The 18,506-nt window shown below is 41.8% G+C and overlaps 1 protein-coding gene across 2 annotated transcripts in view; it reads left to right on the top strand.

Annotated features, from left to right (window-relative positions):
• Nucleotides 1–18,506, top strand: part of MLXIP (MLX interacting protein) — a 50,029-nt gene that overhangs the window by 8,841 nt on the left and 22,682 nt on the right. The gene's annotated exons all lie outside the window — the stretch shown is intronic.

Genomic DNA, 18,506 nt, shown 5'->3' with positions numbered 1-18,506 from the left:
AAACGTGCCACTCCTGTTTGCTGAAGGACCCTGCTTCCTAGGGAACCGTCTGTACTCCGCAAGCACGAATGGCGAGGGCTCCTCATCTGCTTTCCTCCCTTGGCTTGATGTGCTGCAGTCGCTGGACTCTGCCTTGCTGTGTTAAATGTAGTGTTGGATTGAGCAGATGTTTGTCTGCTCAGACTCCTGTGGGGATAGTGTTTCTCTTGCTGTCATTTTCATACATGTGATGATCTCTTATAGGTCTCTTACAGGCTTAATACCTCTGAGGAGGGGGTGTTAAACGAGAATCTGAATGACACCTTGGCCATTCTGCAAGTGTAAATGGTTGGCTGCAGGGTCATCGCCTTCCCTCTCTGTTAAGCAGGTTTCAGTTTGTACGTTAAGGTATGCTACTCGGTATGCTACTTAAGAGCAAGCTCAGCAACAGTTAGCTTTGTGAAGCACTAGTATTTTTAAAGTTGGGCTGTCCAGCTGTGCCATCAGATGGATAATAGAAAACGGGATTCGAGAGCGCTGTAGGAAGCCACCTAGGCCCAAGGCATAGTGAAACGATTCCTTCCCTTGGTCAGTTATCTGGACCATGGCCACTTGGAAGGTACGTTAGAGGTATAAAGCCCAGCGTGGCTTAGGAGTGGCTCTCGGAGCTGCTTTGTCTCCTGTGAGACTATAAAACAAAAGGTGACAGGCCAGATGGGAAGGGCCTGCAGGCCACCACTTGGATTATCATATAGCAGGGTATTAGTGAAAGAATCTGATTCTCTTCAATTAGTGATATGTAAGTGTGTTTAGGCCAGACCACTGCTGACCTACAGATAACCCATTTGACACGATACGTTTTGTGATGTACTGTGATGCTAGGGAAAAGGGTTCAATTGTTTAAGTAGCTAAGCATGCTACTTAATGAATTAAACACTTTTTCTGAAAAGCATGGAAAGATTTTAATGGGTTGTTAAATTTTAATGAGTTGTTAGACAGCTTTTTGATCCTTGGTTTTGTGTTCACAGCATAACATTATCTATAACAGTAATGCACAGTTAGAGACTTTCTCATCTCTCTACTTCTAGTTTAGCTGTGGTGTAGTGCAAGGAAGTAGTGGATGCAGTCCTTTTTGCTATATTTAATGCCTTTTCTTACTTGAATTTTTTATATGTGGGAACGTCTAGCTACATACAGAGAGAAATACTTTTTTTAATATGGTGGGAGATTTCTGGATTTCCAGAGGTATCTTTATTGCTCATTTATACCACACCAGAGCAAGCAGAGGATATCCTTACGGGTAGAATACATGTGTGTTGTTTATGCTTCTCTTTAATTGCAGATTAACAATATTTCCCTATGCATTCTCTCAGTGTTTTGGGAAACAAAGGACAGAATTTGGGGGGGACAGTTCAGAGCAGAAATAGAAGAGCTGAGGCTGCTTTCAGCTGAAGGAGCAAAGGAAGAAAGCTTAAGAGATCTACCCCCTTTAGTCCATAAAGAATTGTCCCTATACAAGTACAGGGATCTGATGCTTGCTACAGCTTTGTTTCTACAGGAGCATGAAAAGGCTTCTTCCATCAGCTGGGAGGTGAAAGAGTGGTCTTGTCTTTGCTGGTGTTAGGTGGGATTTACTTGTGCTAGGGTTGGCTTGTGAAGAAGAACAAGAATCTAAGAGTTGAGCCTTCAGGGTGACCAAGGGGGTAAGGAGAAGTTCCAAATAGCCTTGCTCTTGTGTAATAGGTTCGCCTTTCTTGAGAAAGAGGGTTGCCATTATTAGTTTTGGAAGTGAGACAGCAGCTGCATTGTTTATACTTGGGTCTTGCCAATCTGGGGGGAAGGTGGCAGCTTGCAAGTCTGCCCTGCTCTGAACCCTCTGTGTGGTATACATGTGGTCCTCTGCACTGCTCGCCTTCTATGCCATATCTACCCCGGTATTCTCCCAAAGGAGTCCTGATTATGTGGATGCTTCAGAGGTAACTGTGTTGAGAGCTTGTATTGACACCAGAGCCTTACCGCCATTAGAATAGTTGCAGTAAATACAGGAGCTTGGTCCTGGGGCTGTGTCCTGCCAGGCTGGGTGCAAGAGGCATATGAGACTATTCTGTCGTGAAGAGTTTGTGCTGCATTGTGTACTACTGCTTAGAACAGATCCTCAGAAGCCTACATAAACAGGATGAGGCCTTTGCTTTTCACTGATCCATCCAACAGTGAAGCCTGTTAGTCCTCCTATATCAGCAGGTGTGGGGTTTTTTTTTGCTTGTTTTGGTTTGGGTGGTGGGTTTGGTGGTTTTTTTTTGTTTTTTTTTTTGAAGTGATATGTCTGCGTAACAAGATCCAGGCAAACACTGCAGAGGCACGAAGGACACTTTTGCTGCTGGAATCTGTCAAGTTCATTGTTTTCAGAACTCTCTAGCCTGGGATGTTTACTCGAAATCCTGGCCTCCGTTTGCCTCTGCTACTTTGTTTACTCTCCCTTCCCTCAAGGTCCCCTAGTAAGGAGAGCTCTGCCTGCAGCAGTTCAAGGACACGTCAGCTGAAGTGACCTTGGCCAGCATGGCTGTGAGACCTCTAGCAGGGCTGCAGCGAATGCGGTGACTTCTCTATCCAACAGCCAGACCACTTTCCCAGCCCACGTGAGCTAGTTGTCCAAAACACTCTTCTTGTCTGCGCCAAGGGCTTTGGCGCCTTGGCTGAATTCTTACCCAGTGAAATTCTAATGTAGGGCAAGGGTTAGACTCAGACCATCAAACCAGGAGTGATGATACAGAGCCCAGGCCTGTGTGATGGTGGTGGTGTGCCTTTGGAGCAGCTGGAAAGAAGTGACGTAGGGGGGTTGCACAATACACCTAAAAATAACTTAGGCCTACTGCATTTAGTTACCATCTAGCAACTGTACATTCATGTGAACGTGCATGTAAGCCATCACAGGCTATTCTGCTAAGTTGTTCTTGCTGCGTCTTGCATCCAGATTTTAGGCTGCTGTTAAAATTATTCACTGTTTGTCTTCACAATTGACACTATTCCCAAAGGGACAGGGACCAAATGGAGCATGAACTGTGGAAGAGCTGCTCAGTTCTTTGTGATTCTTCTTTGAAGTCCATGACTGCTCTTCATTATCTTCTTATTATGCAGACTTTTGCTTTTGGTGCCGTGGTATGACACTTGATGTAGCCTGTGTTAGTATTGAAAACTATTACTTTGCAGTGTGTCAGAGACAGAAGTGATCAACAAGGTAAAAAAGGAAAGGCATGCATGTTAAAAGGAAAATAAAATTTAAAAAAAAAAGTAAAAAAGGAAATACCTGGGCTGTGGGCCTGGCAGCTGTTAGAGAAGAAGTGCCAAACAGAAGAGGCCAGTGAAGATCTTGTTGCATTCCTGATCTGCCAATTAATGGATATGGATATTATCTGCGGCCACATTTCCCAGAGCAAAGAATGATATAATTTGTTATTTTCTAGGATGGTTGGTCTCTGCTCATTCTGGTGAATTTCTGAATGTTTGTATAGAAGCTGTAGCAGTGTGAGTAAGCTTATCCATGGCAATTGAAGCTCTGCTATTAATATTTACAGTGACAACTGCCTGCATCAGGAGAACTCGCTGTGTTTGAGTGAGACGCAATGCAATGAAGTTCTGGTTCTGCTAAGCTGCATTGTGGATTCAGGAATGGGCTCTGAAATTTGCTTGTCTGTTAGCAGCACATTAATGGATGTTACATACTGTGCTTCTCACGTCAGCTCGTTCTGTACAGTGTCCAGAGGAGGTATAAATGTTTCCCTGTATACATTCAAACTACTGCATATTAGTATCTGCACAGATACTTCACCTTAGTCCAGCTTTCTGTTTGCTTGGTAAACATCTGCCCCTGACAGGATGGAGGTTGAGAGAACTTGAATAGAAAATATGGTGGTGGCATGCCAGATGTGGGAAAGCGTGAAGCAGTGAAAGGGAACGATCTACTTGCTTTTGCTCTTTATAACATAGCTTTTGAGAAGGAAAATTGAGAGGAGGGGTTGTACTGGACGGAACGGTTAGTGACCTGGGAACACACACAAAAATGTCTTTTCTGGGTTTGAGGATATGGAACTTTCAGAAAGGAAGGACTAAGTCAAAGGATTTCGATACGGTTGTGAAATACTTAGATCCACTACGGAGCGGGAGAAATTCTTTGTATGTTGTCAGCTTATTTCAAATTAACCTAGTGTTGGGATGGGAGAACTGACTTGATCAAAGATACAAATATCCTCGAGGAGTAAACTGCATTTATTTCAGGTAATTAGCAACCGTGTTTGACACTTAAAACCTGTTGAAAATAGAAAGCAGAGATTGTGAAATAGCCAAGAGTCTGAAGCAATCAATCCAAAAGCTGGGGCATCTGAGTCATTGCAGTAGTCACCACAGCGGCTGTTCTCTATTAAAAATGCCATTATCCCTCCCTTTTCAAAGCAGAGACCCATCAAATCAATACACATATGCAACTCACCCAGGTATGGGGGGGGAAAAGAAGGTGTCTATAAACACAGCAAAAAGAGAAACAATGTAGTTCTTCCAGTTCACTTTTAGGGAGTAAGTTAATATAATAGTTAATACCATTTTCCTTTACACTTGAGAGGGGCTGTAGGGGGCTGGTTGTTGGGGGCTGGAGGGAATGCCATACAAACATGCTTGTCCTGTTCTCACTAGTCCCCAGGCACCGGCTTGTGTCTACTGCTGGAGACGGAGTACTGGGAAAGCTGGACCTTTGGCCCAACCTGTATGGGTGTTCCTAGAGCTTTTGCTAAAGCAGGCGAGTTCTGGTGCCAAGTACTAGAGTGAGCTAGACAGTGTTTTAGTATCAGCTGTAAAAAAATTCCAGGCAGCACTTTCACTGTTTGCTAACCTTTTTTCTTCTAAAGAAGAGATTTGTCCTTTGCCTTATAAAAATTACAGCTTTAGAGTGCTCTCATTTTATAGCTTTTGCCTGGTACAGAAACGTGTTTTCTTCAGGGCAGCACGGGACAGTATATGTCGGTGGCATTTGGTCTCTGGAAACTGGAGATAAGCCCAGTTTGTGTTGCTGTGTGGCTGCTTTCTGTGGTATCAGCCTAGTTCTGTGCTGCTGCCTTCCCTAACCAGCTGCCTGAAGGTGCTGGATATTCTGCTGTATTGTGAAAGTAGAGAGCCAGTATGTTTGTGACTTGAATGACTGTGATCTGAGTCATTCCTCCTATGAGGGGTAATCTGTAATCAAACTGCATGGGAACAAGAGGCATTCCTGTGTTCTTGTCTGTCTCTCTTGCTGTGTGAAATAGTTAACCCTTCATAGGAACCATGTGATTAGATTTCACTCATATACTTTATCAAATCAGCAAATGTTATTGAAGAGCACAGCTCAACTTAGAGACTCTGTGAGTAGATGCACAGAAATTTGCAATGAAAGCCAATTTGTTACTGTTTCTAATAAAGTTTTGGTCTGTGAAGGCTGTTGTTTAGGAGCCCAGCATGCATCCCATCTGTTTTCAGTAGCCAGTCATAGAAGTAGAACACTCAAATCTCCAGCAGAAATCTTAGCAGAGCTTAAGGAGCCTAAAATTTTTATTAGCAGTTTTTATTAGCACATTAGTAGGCTTGGGGTCTGACCTCTGCATGTGGTGATTATAGGCTGTGTGAGTATAGCAGGCTTTCTAAAATGGGGAGACAGATCCTAGGAAGTTTAGAGAGATTGCTTCTCTCTGTAGCAGTAAACGTGTGAGAAAAGTTATTTATCTTTCACTTGAGCATTCTAAAGGACTCTACAAAGTGAAGGTTGGTGCTGGTTTATTTTGATTTTGGAACATGGAAAAAACATGGCTCAAGGAGGCTTGTGTGAGGGTAATTTAGTGATTTTTTTTTTTTGGTTGGTTGGTTTGTTTTGTTTGGAAGATTCAGGAAAGTGCTGATACTGTAATTTGGTTTACTCGGGAAGTCACCTCTTGCTTTGGGACATAAACCATCTCGGTCCATTTGAAAGTGTGTTCTTGGTAAGGAAAGGGGATAAGTCAGTCCAGCTGTGACTTAACTAGTGCGTGGGTGAATGGTGTGAGAATTTCTGAACTGTTTTGCTGGTAGATATTTGAGCATAGTGGTTACTGTGAGCAAAGAAATTATTTTATAAGGTTATATTGCAATGAAACCAAGGTCTTTCTCTGACACTCACCACATATAGTGAGATTAAATATTGTGTTATAAAATTAACTGCTGTGAAGTGTTTGTCAATGCCCTGTGCTGTGGTGAGCATAACAAGCATAACCACCATCATTATAAAGTAACAAACTCTACTCTTCAGCATGACTGGAGCCACTTTCCTAAGAACAGGGCTGATCTTCTCTCCCTCCCTGTGTGGGAACCAGGCATCTCCCTTGGCCTGTCCAATCCTAAATGGGCAACGAGAGCCACCTGGGAAAAGCATGATGAGGATTGTATGTCATGAGCATTAGTGTGCTCCCCACCATGTCCCAGTTAATTAACGAAGGGTCACTTGCACAGCCTTTCCTGCAGTGCTGCAGACAAGTTTCCACAGCTCCTGTTTGAGCTGGTGACCCAGAGGTGAAGGTCTGTTTTCCACTATTCATTCTCTGAATGTTCAACCTTCCTAGGAGGCTGTGGTCTTTGACTGGTGAATCCCAGGGAGTTTTACTGCCGTGCTTTGAGATGTGGCTGCTCCTGTAGCAGGGGCAGGAGGAGCTGCCGCTTCACAGGTCTATGTGATGTTCACCTCTAATTGAAGGGCTGGTTTTGGTGAAGGCATTGTCAAAGCATTTGTTTGCACTTAGATCCAACAGAGCTCTAAGCAGAGACTTTTCCTGTGAGGTGTGCATAGCCTTTTAGAGGTACTTCTATTTTTTTTTTTTTTAAACTCATTTTTTTCCTCATTTCAGTCTGTTTTATGTTAACTCTGGAAGGGTTTTTCTCCCTACATTGTCTTTCTATGAGTTTTTTTTTTTTTTTTTTTGATCTTTCAGTAGCCTTAGTAGTAACACAATGGTGCCTTTAGTCTACTTCTGTCTTTTGTGTAGTGTCTGGTTCAGCTTTTATGTAAACTTTGAATAAACTGTATGTGCTGTTGCAGTCTTGAGTCTTTAATAACTGAATTTGGTAGTAAGTCTGGTGTTTTTCAGGCTGCAGGGAGTTGGTTGCAGACAGCTAGTATGAAAGCTTTATTTCACAAGGCGAGAGGTGGGGGAGCATCTCTTCTTTTTAAAACACTTAAGTTGCTTTCAGAATAAGAACTCTGAGGTCTTGCACTATATTTATAGGCTTGTAATGTTGTGCAGAGAATGTTACACTATCTTCTGCAGCAGAAGTGCCAGTTTCAGGTTTCTCTGCCTGTTGAGCATGGTAAACAGCTCTGGGTTCCTGTCGGTATGTGTGCTGCTCGGAGAGCTGTGCTGATCTGCCACGCTGATATGGTTTGTTTGGGTTTTTCAGAAGGTCTGTGTGTGAAAAGTCTTTGAACCATAATTTAGGAGCTTAAAACAAGGTCCCAGATCATCACATCTTGATCAGTTTATTAATCTAGGCTAAGGCCTTAACATTCAAAAGGATCCTGACATGTTCATAGCTCTCTGTACAAGAGGGTCCTTGCCAACAGCCGTCCTTGTAAACGAGGAGGGTGCACTGGACAACCGTATCAGTTCCTGATCATCTGTATTGGAAAGCAGCTCTTTGTAATGAATATTCTGATTCTGAGAAGGTTGATGAAAAGCCTGTGGCAGAAATCAAGTTTTAGGAAGTGGAAAATTTCAAGAGACTGTGAAATAAGCGAGTAGGATCACTTCCCTTTATATTGAAGCTGCTCTGAAAATGATGCTTCTTACTTTTCACCATGCATTAAAGAGCACAGGAAACACTTCTTAAAGAAGGAAAACCAAATGTATTGATCTGATGTGAATTACTTTGTTTATATGTTTGTTAATACAAAGTGTTGATCATCATAACAGTTGAGAGCAGTGGGAAATTTCCTCTACCTCCTAGCAGAGATTTTGTAAGAAAAGATCACAGTAGAATGGATAGTGATATACTTGTTACACCATGTGCAACATTGTTAGATATATGATGTTTCCTTTGCCTCACCAAAATCTTCTAAACTTTGTTTGAGCAGCAGGGAGGCAAGATGAAGATTAGGAGGTGATGAAGAAGAGAAGGGGCTCATTGAGTGCAGTGGCTGTTTTCTAAAAGGGAAGCATGCAGCAGGGAGGGAGCTGAAAAGAAAGCTGTTGGTAAAGATGGTGCAGCAAAGCAAATCTGGTAACTCTTAAAGCCCTCATCACTGGAGATCCCTGTGTTAGTTACTGGTGCACCATTGCGTATTACAAAGTCGCAAGGTATGTTAAAGCTGATGTTTGTCTTCTGCTCCTTTCAGGCAAAGAACAGAGCATGTGTTCCTTAAATAAAAGTTCTCAAGCTGGTTGCGTTAAAAATAGTTTTGACAACCTTGTGAATAATGCTGGATACTCATTTTCTGGTCATTCTGGCTCAGGGCACAACACTGACTGAGCTACAGGAACCTTGCAATCCTAGCACCAGAGAGAAGGGGAACTGGAGAGGGGGTTGGATTTGAGGTTTTGCATCTCTAGCAGCTTGACTTCAATACTTGGCCTGCAGCTTGCAGGTGGAGAGCAGCTGTCTGGTATTCTGTGAGCAGGTTTCATGTTCGCTGCTTTACATACAGAGATAACATGATCGTTTTGTTACAAGGGCGAGTCCTTTAAAACATGAGGCATTAACCTACGCTGCAGAAGACTTTAAAAAGAATTGACTTCCCACCCTCTTACCCAGTAATTACTGTAGGCAACACTGGTAGCACCTCCTGTTCTCAAAGTTGCCCACTAATCCCTACTATGTAACTGTATGTTTGGTTGTTTTAACTGTTTGATCTGAACTTTCCCATGTCTGAGCCTATGTTTTTTGGATGAGAAGTTGTTCAAAGTGGTTTAGTCTGTTCCACTAATAAAGCTGAAACAAAATGTATTGCCCATATTAAAAAAAAAAAAAAAAAAAAAAAAAGATGTTCCAATCATTTTTCAAAGATTATATTACCCTAAGGATCAGAGCAGGGCCTTGAAATTTGGTGAGGAGGTGGCCCATGTTTGAGTGGAGTGCTCTGTCCTGCAAAATTGTTTTTAAACTTGGTAAGATTATAATTTTCTACGAAACTGGGGGTAGCAGCTAGTCAAAGCAGTGACCATAGAGGCGATCAGAGCATTGACTGGAGGTCCATCTGGCATGGTGAGAGATCAGGAAAGGGAACGGGATACAGTTTTGCAAGCAAATGCAGGCATGTCATCTCACATTGGCCAGATCGGAGAAGTGCATAATGAAATGTTGATAGGTCTATGCCTCAGTTTCCCACCTGCAAAATGCGGGTGAAAGCACCGTAGAAAAGCTTGTGAAGAATTTGTGAAGATTAAGTAATAATCTATAAATCAGGGTACGAGCACTGAAAAGCAAACAACATGAGGCCACAATGAAAGTGCTAAATATTCAGGATGTGCTGCGTACTGTTTATTCTGTACACAGAGGCTTAGGATATGGACAGATTGCTTGTGATCCTATAATAAAGGCTTTTCATAATAAGAAATGTGCAGAGATACATACGTATAAATTCAGATGCTTCCTGCCTTTTGTAGTGATTGTGTATACTACCATAATTTTCCTTTTATGTAGGATTTAATTCAATATTGAACATGCATTGCCGTTCAGTTCCAACTGAGAATTGAACTCCCCTGTATGGAGTACATGCTAAGTTTATACAGTGTAGGTTCAAGCCCATGCTTAAACCACTAGTTCTTACCTCAAAGGAACACTTTTTTTAACTGAATACTTAGAAATTGTGATAATCTTCACTTTGTATGCTTTCCATGTCTACATCTAATCTGCCAGGAAAATAAACGACAGATTGTGTCTCTTAACGTTTTATATCAGAATAGAAACTTTGGGTTGCAGTGTTTATTTAAACAAAAACCAGAACAATTTCCTGTGGAGGTTTTTCTTTAAATAATAAGCCTGTATTACTGCAAAAGTTTTGTAACTCTCTTAATTGTAAGATTTTTAACTACTGATGATGTTTACAATGATGCTTTCTTCTAAAGGAAGGTTTGAGGAGACCTGAAGTTTTTACCCACACTCATATCTGACCAACAGATGTGTTCCTAGCAGACCCCAGAAACAGTTTAGGAAATATGAATTTTTTACTGTTTATTTGTAAACAGAAAAAAATTTTGCTACAGAGATAAAAATGGATTCTACGTTGTCTTGAATTCTTTAGCCAAGTGGGAGAAAAATTAAGACTGCTTTCCTCTGTCTTTTTCATTGACAAAACACAAGTTGAGAAACAGCAATGCCAAATAAAATGATAGCGCAGGTGCAGGTCAGCTTAGTTCTTACAGTGTTACCTTTATACCATTTTCATACTGAGCTTATTAAAATATTTCCTAAATTATTGTCATGCAGGGAAATTCACCAAGAGATGGGGAATGTGTAAATTGAAATATGTAAATCTAATCCTTGCTAAAACTTACTCCTGCTAGTATGGGGCGTGTGGCTGGGATACGATCGGCTGGCATTCTGTCCTTGCTTTGCCACTGGCATATTTTGTGTCCATGGGCAGCTCCTCTCCATCCTGGTATTTCAGATTTGGACAAATGAAAGTAGTGGTACTTGCATCTGACCCTAGATCTCAAAGCATTGTGCAAGTTCTGTATGTCAGTGTCTTTTATCGTGATGGTGTCTCTGGTAGTTCTTTGAAGAAGGTCTTGAATTTTGACCGTTGAAGTATGTGACATTTTATAAAGTTTTAATGTTTATAAAGTTAAAGTACATGACTTTTGTAGATGGGCAATCTTAAGTACAGCAGGGATCAAGGATAGGTTTTGCTCGAGAGTTAGCAGTGATAGATGGTGATGGTAAGGCCTGTTTCTCAGCCTTTTGACTGAAAATTAGTGATATTACTTATGAAGCTTTTTCTGTTTTCTTGCTGTTTCAGTTCTATAGTAAAGTGAGTCAATGTTCAACAGATGTCTGAAAAGCAGGAGTATTTCTAGAAATATCTTTTGATTTCTGACTGGAAATGAGAAACTGTATAAATACTCTGAGTCTTTATAAATAGACACTGGCTGAAGGACACTGTAGCCTCCAAGACTCCTCGATATTTGTACTGTTTGTCATGTTCCCCTTCGTGCTGTGCTGTTTCAGTGCTCTCTTCACCCTTTCATAACTTACATGAAACCTGCTTCTGTTGCAAACATTTCTCCAGTGGTCCTTCCCAGCTGTCTGCAAGCCTTCCTCTTCATATAGCAGATACTGTCCATGTTATGTTTGGCTAAAACTACAGCACGAAACTCCTTTCCTTGATTGGCGTAATGGTGGTATGATAAGCTGTCAGTGAAGATGTGATAATACTCTCAAAACGTGAGTTTTTCAGCTCTTGCTTTTGTCTGAGGTGCCTGCAGTACATTGCCTTGGCAAAGCACAGGTCTGCTGGTATAAGCCAGGGTAGCGCTCAGTGTGCCACAACACTTACCGGGTCCGTCCGTGAGTTGCCAGGGTAGACATGGTCTTTATCAGAGTGAGAGCCCAGAGACAACAAACCTTCATTTGTGCAAATTAAGTTAAACTTCCAAACTTTGCTTAAAATAACGTTCAATTTGTAAAACAAATAAATGAAAGTTTATAGTGCATTCCTTGGGGCAGGAATGTTTGCTTCTGGTGTATGACTGATCTTTTACTTTCCTGTTCCTTTTCAGGAGGTGCATACCTCAGCCTTCCTGGGTGAAATTGGTCTAGATAACATGTTCCTTGGCAGGTGTTGCAATCCAGTTTGCCAGTGGATAACTTTGGGTTTTGTTTTTTATTTTTTCTAACACTTCTTTATATATAATGCTCATGATAGAGGAAAAATGTTTGTCTCTTCTAGTATTTCTGTCTTCAAGATTGAAGTATTATTTTTAAAAGGAGATCAATCAAACAGTGGGGCGGGTTTGGTTGGTTGAAAATGTTTGCTGTAACTTCAGCACAGAGCTCCCTACTGTCGTTCGTGGAGTGTGGGGAATGTAACATTGCCCATCTATAAACTGGAGTCCGCTACTGTGGGAGGATTTCAGGTAAGGAGGATGAACTAGGTAAGCAAGAAAGTGAGCTGCCCTAATGCTTGCTTTTAAAACAAGCGCTGTCTGGGATTAGTATCCTAGGGCTGCAGCTGGGATTAGCTTTGTAGGTACAAATAGTAAGATGCTAAAGCGTGGCCTCCTCGCAAGTCCTACACACATTCACTCAGTGTAGGAATGTTTTTGTTTCACTTGCCTGCCTCTTTGCTCCAGCACACAATGCATATAATCTGATTCTCTGAATGAACCTTTGTTTGGGGAAATACTGTTAGTTTTGGCTCTTGGAGAGCTGAGCTGACAGACCCAACTCCCCAACAAAACAGATTGGAGATTAAAAAACAAACTAAAACCACGCCTTCAAAAAAAAAATGCTGGGGAAAAGCCAAAAAGTTCCTGTTCTGTGTTGCTGAAAAAGCTAAGTCTATTTAACTACTGTAGTATGAAATCAGGTTGTGTTTTTTTTTTCTATTGCTTAAATTAAGAGCCTCGTTATCATCACCTACAATAAAAGGAAAAATCTTAGTCTACCTCAAAAGATTGCACAGTCATGTACAGGAAGGAATTGGGGGGAGGAAGCACAGAGGAAGTGGGTTTTAAGGCAGGAGTTAACAAGGCAAAAAGGAGGTCTTTTAGCACAAGGGGAGTGGGAATCTGTTAACTAAACAGGAAAGTGCAATACATTTCTGTAGCTTATTCTTGTAAACTGAATTTACAAAATTCAGATTTGAAAACAAAATAATTTGCTTACAACTAGAGTACACAAGACCCCTATGGTCTGTAGGAGAAGTGATTCCTGCAGTAGCTGCTTTTCAAGGTATCTTTGCTATGTTTGCTGAGAATATATATTTGGGCAGCAGGGTCAGGCCTGTGGAATCTGAGCCACGGCGCACAGAGGTTTATGTTTAAATTCCATGTACGATAGATCTAGGCCAGGTGCTATCTGAGTGCAAAAGAAAAAAATAACTTCTCCTGAGCTAGAGAGCGAACTCTAGCCAGAGATTTTCCTTGTCCCTACGTATCAAAACAAGTGAAAGATGAGAGGGTGGAAACAAGGGGTTTACGTGCAGAGGACAGTGGTATGTCAAAAATTAAAAAAAAAAAAAAATCTATGTCCCACTTCTAGTGCTGTCACTCACACACTTTGTAGCCATGGGCATATAATTCAGTCTCACTGCTTCCTTATTTTTAAGCAAGAGATCATGCATTTCTTCCCTCATAGGATATTTTAAAGACCTCTTATTTTGTGCAGCATTTAGTTCACTACAGTCGCAAGATAGCTTGCCAGCTGAAATTCCTTGTTCAGCAACATTTGCATGTCATGGTGTGGAGAACGAACTTAATTTTTTTTCTGAATGGGGGAAGGGGATTTTTCAGACTGGTATTTACAGCAAAGTCTTCCCTATTGTCTTCTATTAGAAAAGGATTTAAAACATAATGCTGCGGTACTGTTTTGACCGTTTTTGAGGTAGATAAAAAATGGGGAACTGCAAGTTGAATCGGAAACAGCGTAATAAAGCATTTAAGCTGTATAAAAACCCGTAAATTTTACCGTACTATACTATATAGTTTCCATTTAATCAACACGTATTCAAACCACCTATTAAATGGAGGTTATGTAAGCTGACCTGACCAGCCTTCTGAGACTGTCTTGTTTTGGGTGGAATTTATCTTAATATTTAAAAATTTCCTTCTCTGCCCCTTCAGTGCTCTTTGCAGAAATCAGTGTTTCTTAAAATGCTAGCATTTCTTAATGCTAGTTAGTAATGAAAAAAGCCCCAAACTTCTTCTGGGTTTGCACACAGAATAAATGTCTGTTTCTGTCCAAATCCACAAGGTGGTTGTGTCCCATGGTTTTATGCTGACCGAAGTCCATCTTAAAATCCTCTGATTTAAGGGAGGAGAACAGGGGATTCCTCTGTTGTGAGTCATCTTATATCAGAGCTGGATCATGCTTCTACTGATGTTGGCAGGAGTTTTTCCATTGAGTTTCTTGATTGCATGGTTTTTCAGTGTTATAGGGAGCTACTGGTTTAAATTTGAAGTCATCCTAACAGCTGTCAATGGCATCTCATGTGCCCTGTACCTGTAAGGAAGAAGGTCACTCTTTTGCCTCTTGAGTCAAAAGTATCACTAAAATATCCTGAAAGATCATTCATTAACTGCTCTTCTGGATAATATTTGCTAGCCATAAACTTGAAATGCTGTTTGTTGCTAATCACCAGTGGAAGGCAATGCTTTAACATATTGTCTTTAAAAAATATCTATGGAGATGAGAATGGAAGAACCCTCCATAGGTACTGTTTGCCTGTGCGTGCCTGAAATGTTTTATTTTTGGTGTTATTAATGTAGAAGAAAATGATGAGATTTTCAGAGGCAAAACTGCATAAAAATGGACATTGCCAGAGTAAAATCTGTTTTGTACCATGTTAGAATACATACCTTCTCCCTAATTACATTTCAGTTGATTGAAGAAAAATTTAAACACGTTTAAGGGAATCGGGTCATGCTTCACAATGGACGTCTGTTTCTTGTACTTTGCTGCAAATCTTGTGATGTTTGAAGGTTTGTAATTGTTTTTAAAACACAGCTGCTTTCACTGGAATTTTAAAAATGGAGAGAGTTGTGTTACTCTGACAGATCAGTGCTGCGTTATCTGTCTGCCTGCCTGATTCTCAGTTGCTTGAGGTTGTTCCTGAGCTCGGAAAAAGTATGTAAAAAAACTTGGGAATGGACTCCAGCCTTTCTTGGCATATCCAGGACTCATAGGTGAAAGCTGTAGCATACGGAAGTCACAGCCTTGATTGCCTGTGAAGCTGCTCTTCTGAAAACACTGCAATTCCTCCAAAGGACATTGGGGCCCATGTGTCCAAGGGGAATTCCAGCTCTGTTGGCTGTTCAGCTGAAGCCTTTTTAGTTGGTTTGCTATGATCGAATCACTTGAGGACATTCGGTCTCAGGAGGTCAAGATTTCTACATGGGAGACTGAACTGAGCTGCTGGAATGTATTGCACATTATCCACCAGATGGTTTTCAGCCACTTTGATTTGATCTGTGTTTGATAGTGATAAAGATATGAAAGTCACATATTCCTCCAGCATTGCTTACATGAGCTGGCATCATCCTGTGCTTCTGACAGCAACGACCCCTGCAGAATGCAACTGAGAGCCTAGTTCCCCCTGCGCTCCTCTCCTTGGGCACCGTCTGTGCAGCACCAACATCCTAGAGGATGGTTGTTGGTCCAAGTAGTTGGTCCAAGCCTCCCTTGGGACGCTCTCTTCCTCCCCTCTTTGGAACCAGCACTCCTGCAGAGTTGCAGCAGCCATTGTAGAAAGAGTGAAGGCCATGTGTGCAGTGACATTTTACGCTTGCAGGTACATTGTGACCATCTAGCTGGTCGGCAAGTTGCTCTACGTTTCTTGTAGGTCTTAGGAGACAGGGAGCTGGAAGGAGCAGCAACCAGTGGGTCTCTCCATTTGGTTTTTTTTGGTTGTTGTTTTGCTGCTTTAAAATCTGAAGATGGGTTTCAGTTAGGCAGCTGCTCTCACAGTGTTGTGCAAAGTAATTGACTTTCCATTGACTTTGGAACTTGGAATAGTATCTAAATATTGTTGTCAGCTTCATGCTGATTCCTCTCCACTGAGGCTACAGTTGTTTCACTTATGACCTCAAGCTGGACTTGTGCTTTGCTCCCATGGGAACTAAAAATAATAATTATTTTAAGAATAGGTTCTTAATCACTTCCTTCTTTTGATGCGCTACTTTTGTTTAGCATTTTGTAAGAATTTAAAACATTATAGAAAATGTTTTAAACTATTTGTGTTTTAATTCCAGTTTTAATTGGCTCTTTGAAGGTGCAAGGAGTGTACAAGAATTAATTACAGTTCCTTTCAGGTTTTTGTTTTGTTTTGTTTCTTGTGGTGGTTTTTTTTTTTTTAAGAAAAACATTCATTGTTGTTGTTCTGAGTGAAGATTATTAGAGTTTTTGCTTTGGCAAACGGTCCAGTCACACAGAGCTATGAAGAGATGAACATTAAGTTGACAGATTTCTTAGTCAGAGGCATGTGGGCATTTTTTCAGCGTTGGTGATGCATCAGCACGTTAATCTCCTGTCTCCGAACTGTTAATGTGCGTATGAGAAACAGAAAAAGATGTGCTTTAGTCTGGGTTTAGAAGGAATGATAAGACAAGATATGCAATGATTTTGTGGCAGAGCTGGCTGTGCAGTGAACACTGTGAAGGTGATGAGATAGTTTGCAGGGATGGGGAAAATGTTAAACAGACGTAGATCCACAGTCTGCCCTGACCCACAGCAGCTGGATAGCAGTGAGATAAAACACTTAATTTGGAGATCTTTCCATAAACTGAAAGAGTCTTGAAACTCAGAAGTGGGGTTTGGGGAGATTTATTTCAGAGTGACATATGGGTGCTCTAGGGGAAAAAAAAAAAAAAAAAAAAAATCCAGAAGGGCTTTCCTAGACTTCAGGGAGCATACAAAATGTGGTTGTACTGAGTGTCTTAGAGCCCAGCTACAGAGAGTAATGCAAGTACATTAATAATTGTTTTTTCCTATTCCTTGCTGATAGTTTACGTGGTTTACTATTACTTCCAGTCAGTGAAGTTGCTTGCTCCAGCAAGTCTACTTGCCTTAGAGGGAGCCAGTGTTCTGTTTTGTGTACCAAAGTTTGCTTGTACTTTCTTTTTTCTCAAACACCAGAGTCCTAAAGGCTGTAGCAGAGCCTTATAGCATAGCCTAGAGGGCTCAGCATACAGCAGACACCCTGAAGGGGCAGCTGGGCATGGACCGTGGTGAACACAGGACTCACAGGCTTGTCACTTACCTGCTCTCTTGCTGCTGTGAGTTGTCCTTTTAGTGCAGTTGATACCTGGCCTCTACACCCACTTCCCTGTGCGTATAAAAGCATAGCAGTTTAAAGAGGATGAGGAGCACAAAAAAAAATCTTTTTACTGTCGGGAAACAGCTCACCTGACGGTGATTTAACCTATTGCTACAACTGGCATTATATGCAGTAGTAAAATTGAAAGAGCAGAGCTGGCTTTTCTTTACCTATCACTTGACTGAGGTCTAGCATTTGCCCCTCTGTTACTGTCACGTTTGTGGGAATACCTGAGTGGTAACAGCAGTTGTGGTGCTAGCAAGGGAGAAAAGAAATGATGAGCCAGATACTTGAAGAAAGTGGTGGTTTAATATCCTACTATTGGCAGCTCCGGCATTGTGGCTTCTTTTGTGTAGGCTGTGAGGACTTTTTACTTCTTTATAGTATTACAAGTTTTATTGCAAGTTTTCTTTGAAAAGAGCTGCTCTGAGGAGGTTTCCCAGACCAAGTAGGATATGGGGAATCAGCAGTTCTCTAGTGTCAGGCCTCCCTCTGCATGGCCTTGGGTAAGCTGAAGGAAGTGCCTGGCACTTCTGCAGGGTGTACTTCCCATTCTCACAGTGATTTTAGAGCTTAAGTGTAAAATGGGGACTTCAGAGGAGGACTAATTCAGCTCTTTTGAGTTCATTTGTACTGAACGTGTGATAGCAAATATATAGTGCCCTGGCGCAGACTAGTTCTAGTACATGTCTTTCAGTGCCACTGCAATTCATGGGAGAAGTCACTCCCGAATGACCACGTGCTCGGTGATCTTTTCTGAGAGGGCAAAGTGTTTGGAGGTGATGTTGCTCCTGTCGCTCATTTGTGTACTCTTCACTGCAGAAGACCAAGTTAACTCTTGATCTGATGCTTGTGGTGTTTCAAAATGAAACTGTTGCCTTTGCATGTGTTGTCATATTGGTTGCAGTTTGTATTGCTGGTCCACTTCCATTGTAACAAGGATGCACAAACGGCATACGGAGACATAAACTAGGAAGATCTGGGGGTACTGGTGGATGAAAAGCTGGACATGAACCAACAATGTGCGCTTGCAGCCCAGAAAGCCAACCGAATCCTGGGCTGCATCAAAAGAAGTGTGGCCAGCAGATCGAGGGAGGGGATTCTGCCCCTCTGCTCTGCTCTGGTGAGACCCCACCTGGAGCACTGCGTCCAGCTCTGGGGCCCTCAGCACAAGAAGGACATGGACGTGTTGGAGCAGGTCCAGAGGAGGGCCACAAAAATGATCCGAGGGCTGGAGCACCTCTCCTACGAGGCCAGGCTGAGAGAGTTGGGGTTGTTCAGCCTGGAGAAGAGTAGGCTGCGAGGAGACCTTATTGCAGCCTTTCAGTACTTAAAGGGGGCCTATAGGAAGGATGGGGGCAATCTTTTTAGCAAGGCCTGTTGTGACAGGACAAGGAGTAATGGATTTAAACTAAAGCAGAATAGATTTAGACTAGACATAAGGAAGAAATTTTTTACAATGAGGGTGGTGAAGCACTGGAACAGGTTGCCCAGAGAGGCAGTGGAGGCC

Source organism: Pelecanus crispus, chromosome 11, assembly GCF_030463565.1.
Source record: "Pelecanus crispus isolate bPelCri1 chromosome 11, bPelCri1.pri, whole genome shotgun sequence".
Classification (NCBI taxonomy): Eukaryota; Metazoa; Chordata; class Aves; order Pelecaniformes; family Pelecanidae; genus Pelecanus; species Pelecanus crispus.
This window is presented reverse-complemented; position numbering and strand designations above follow the sequence as displayed.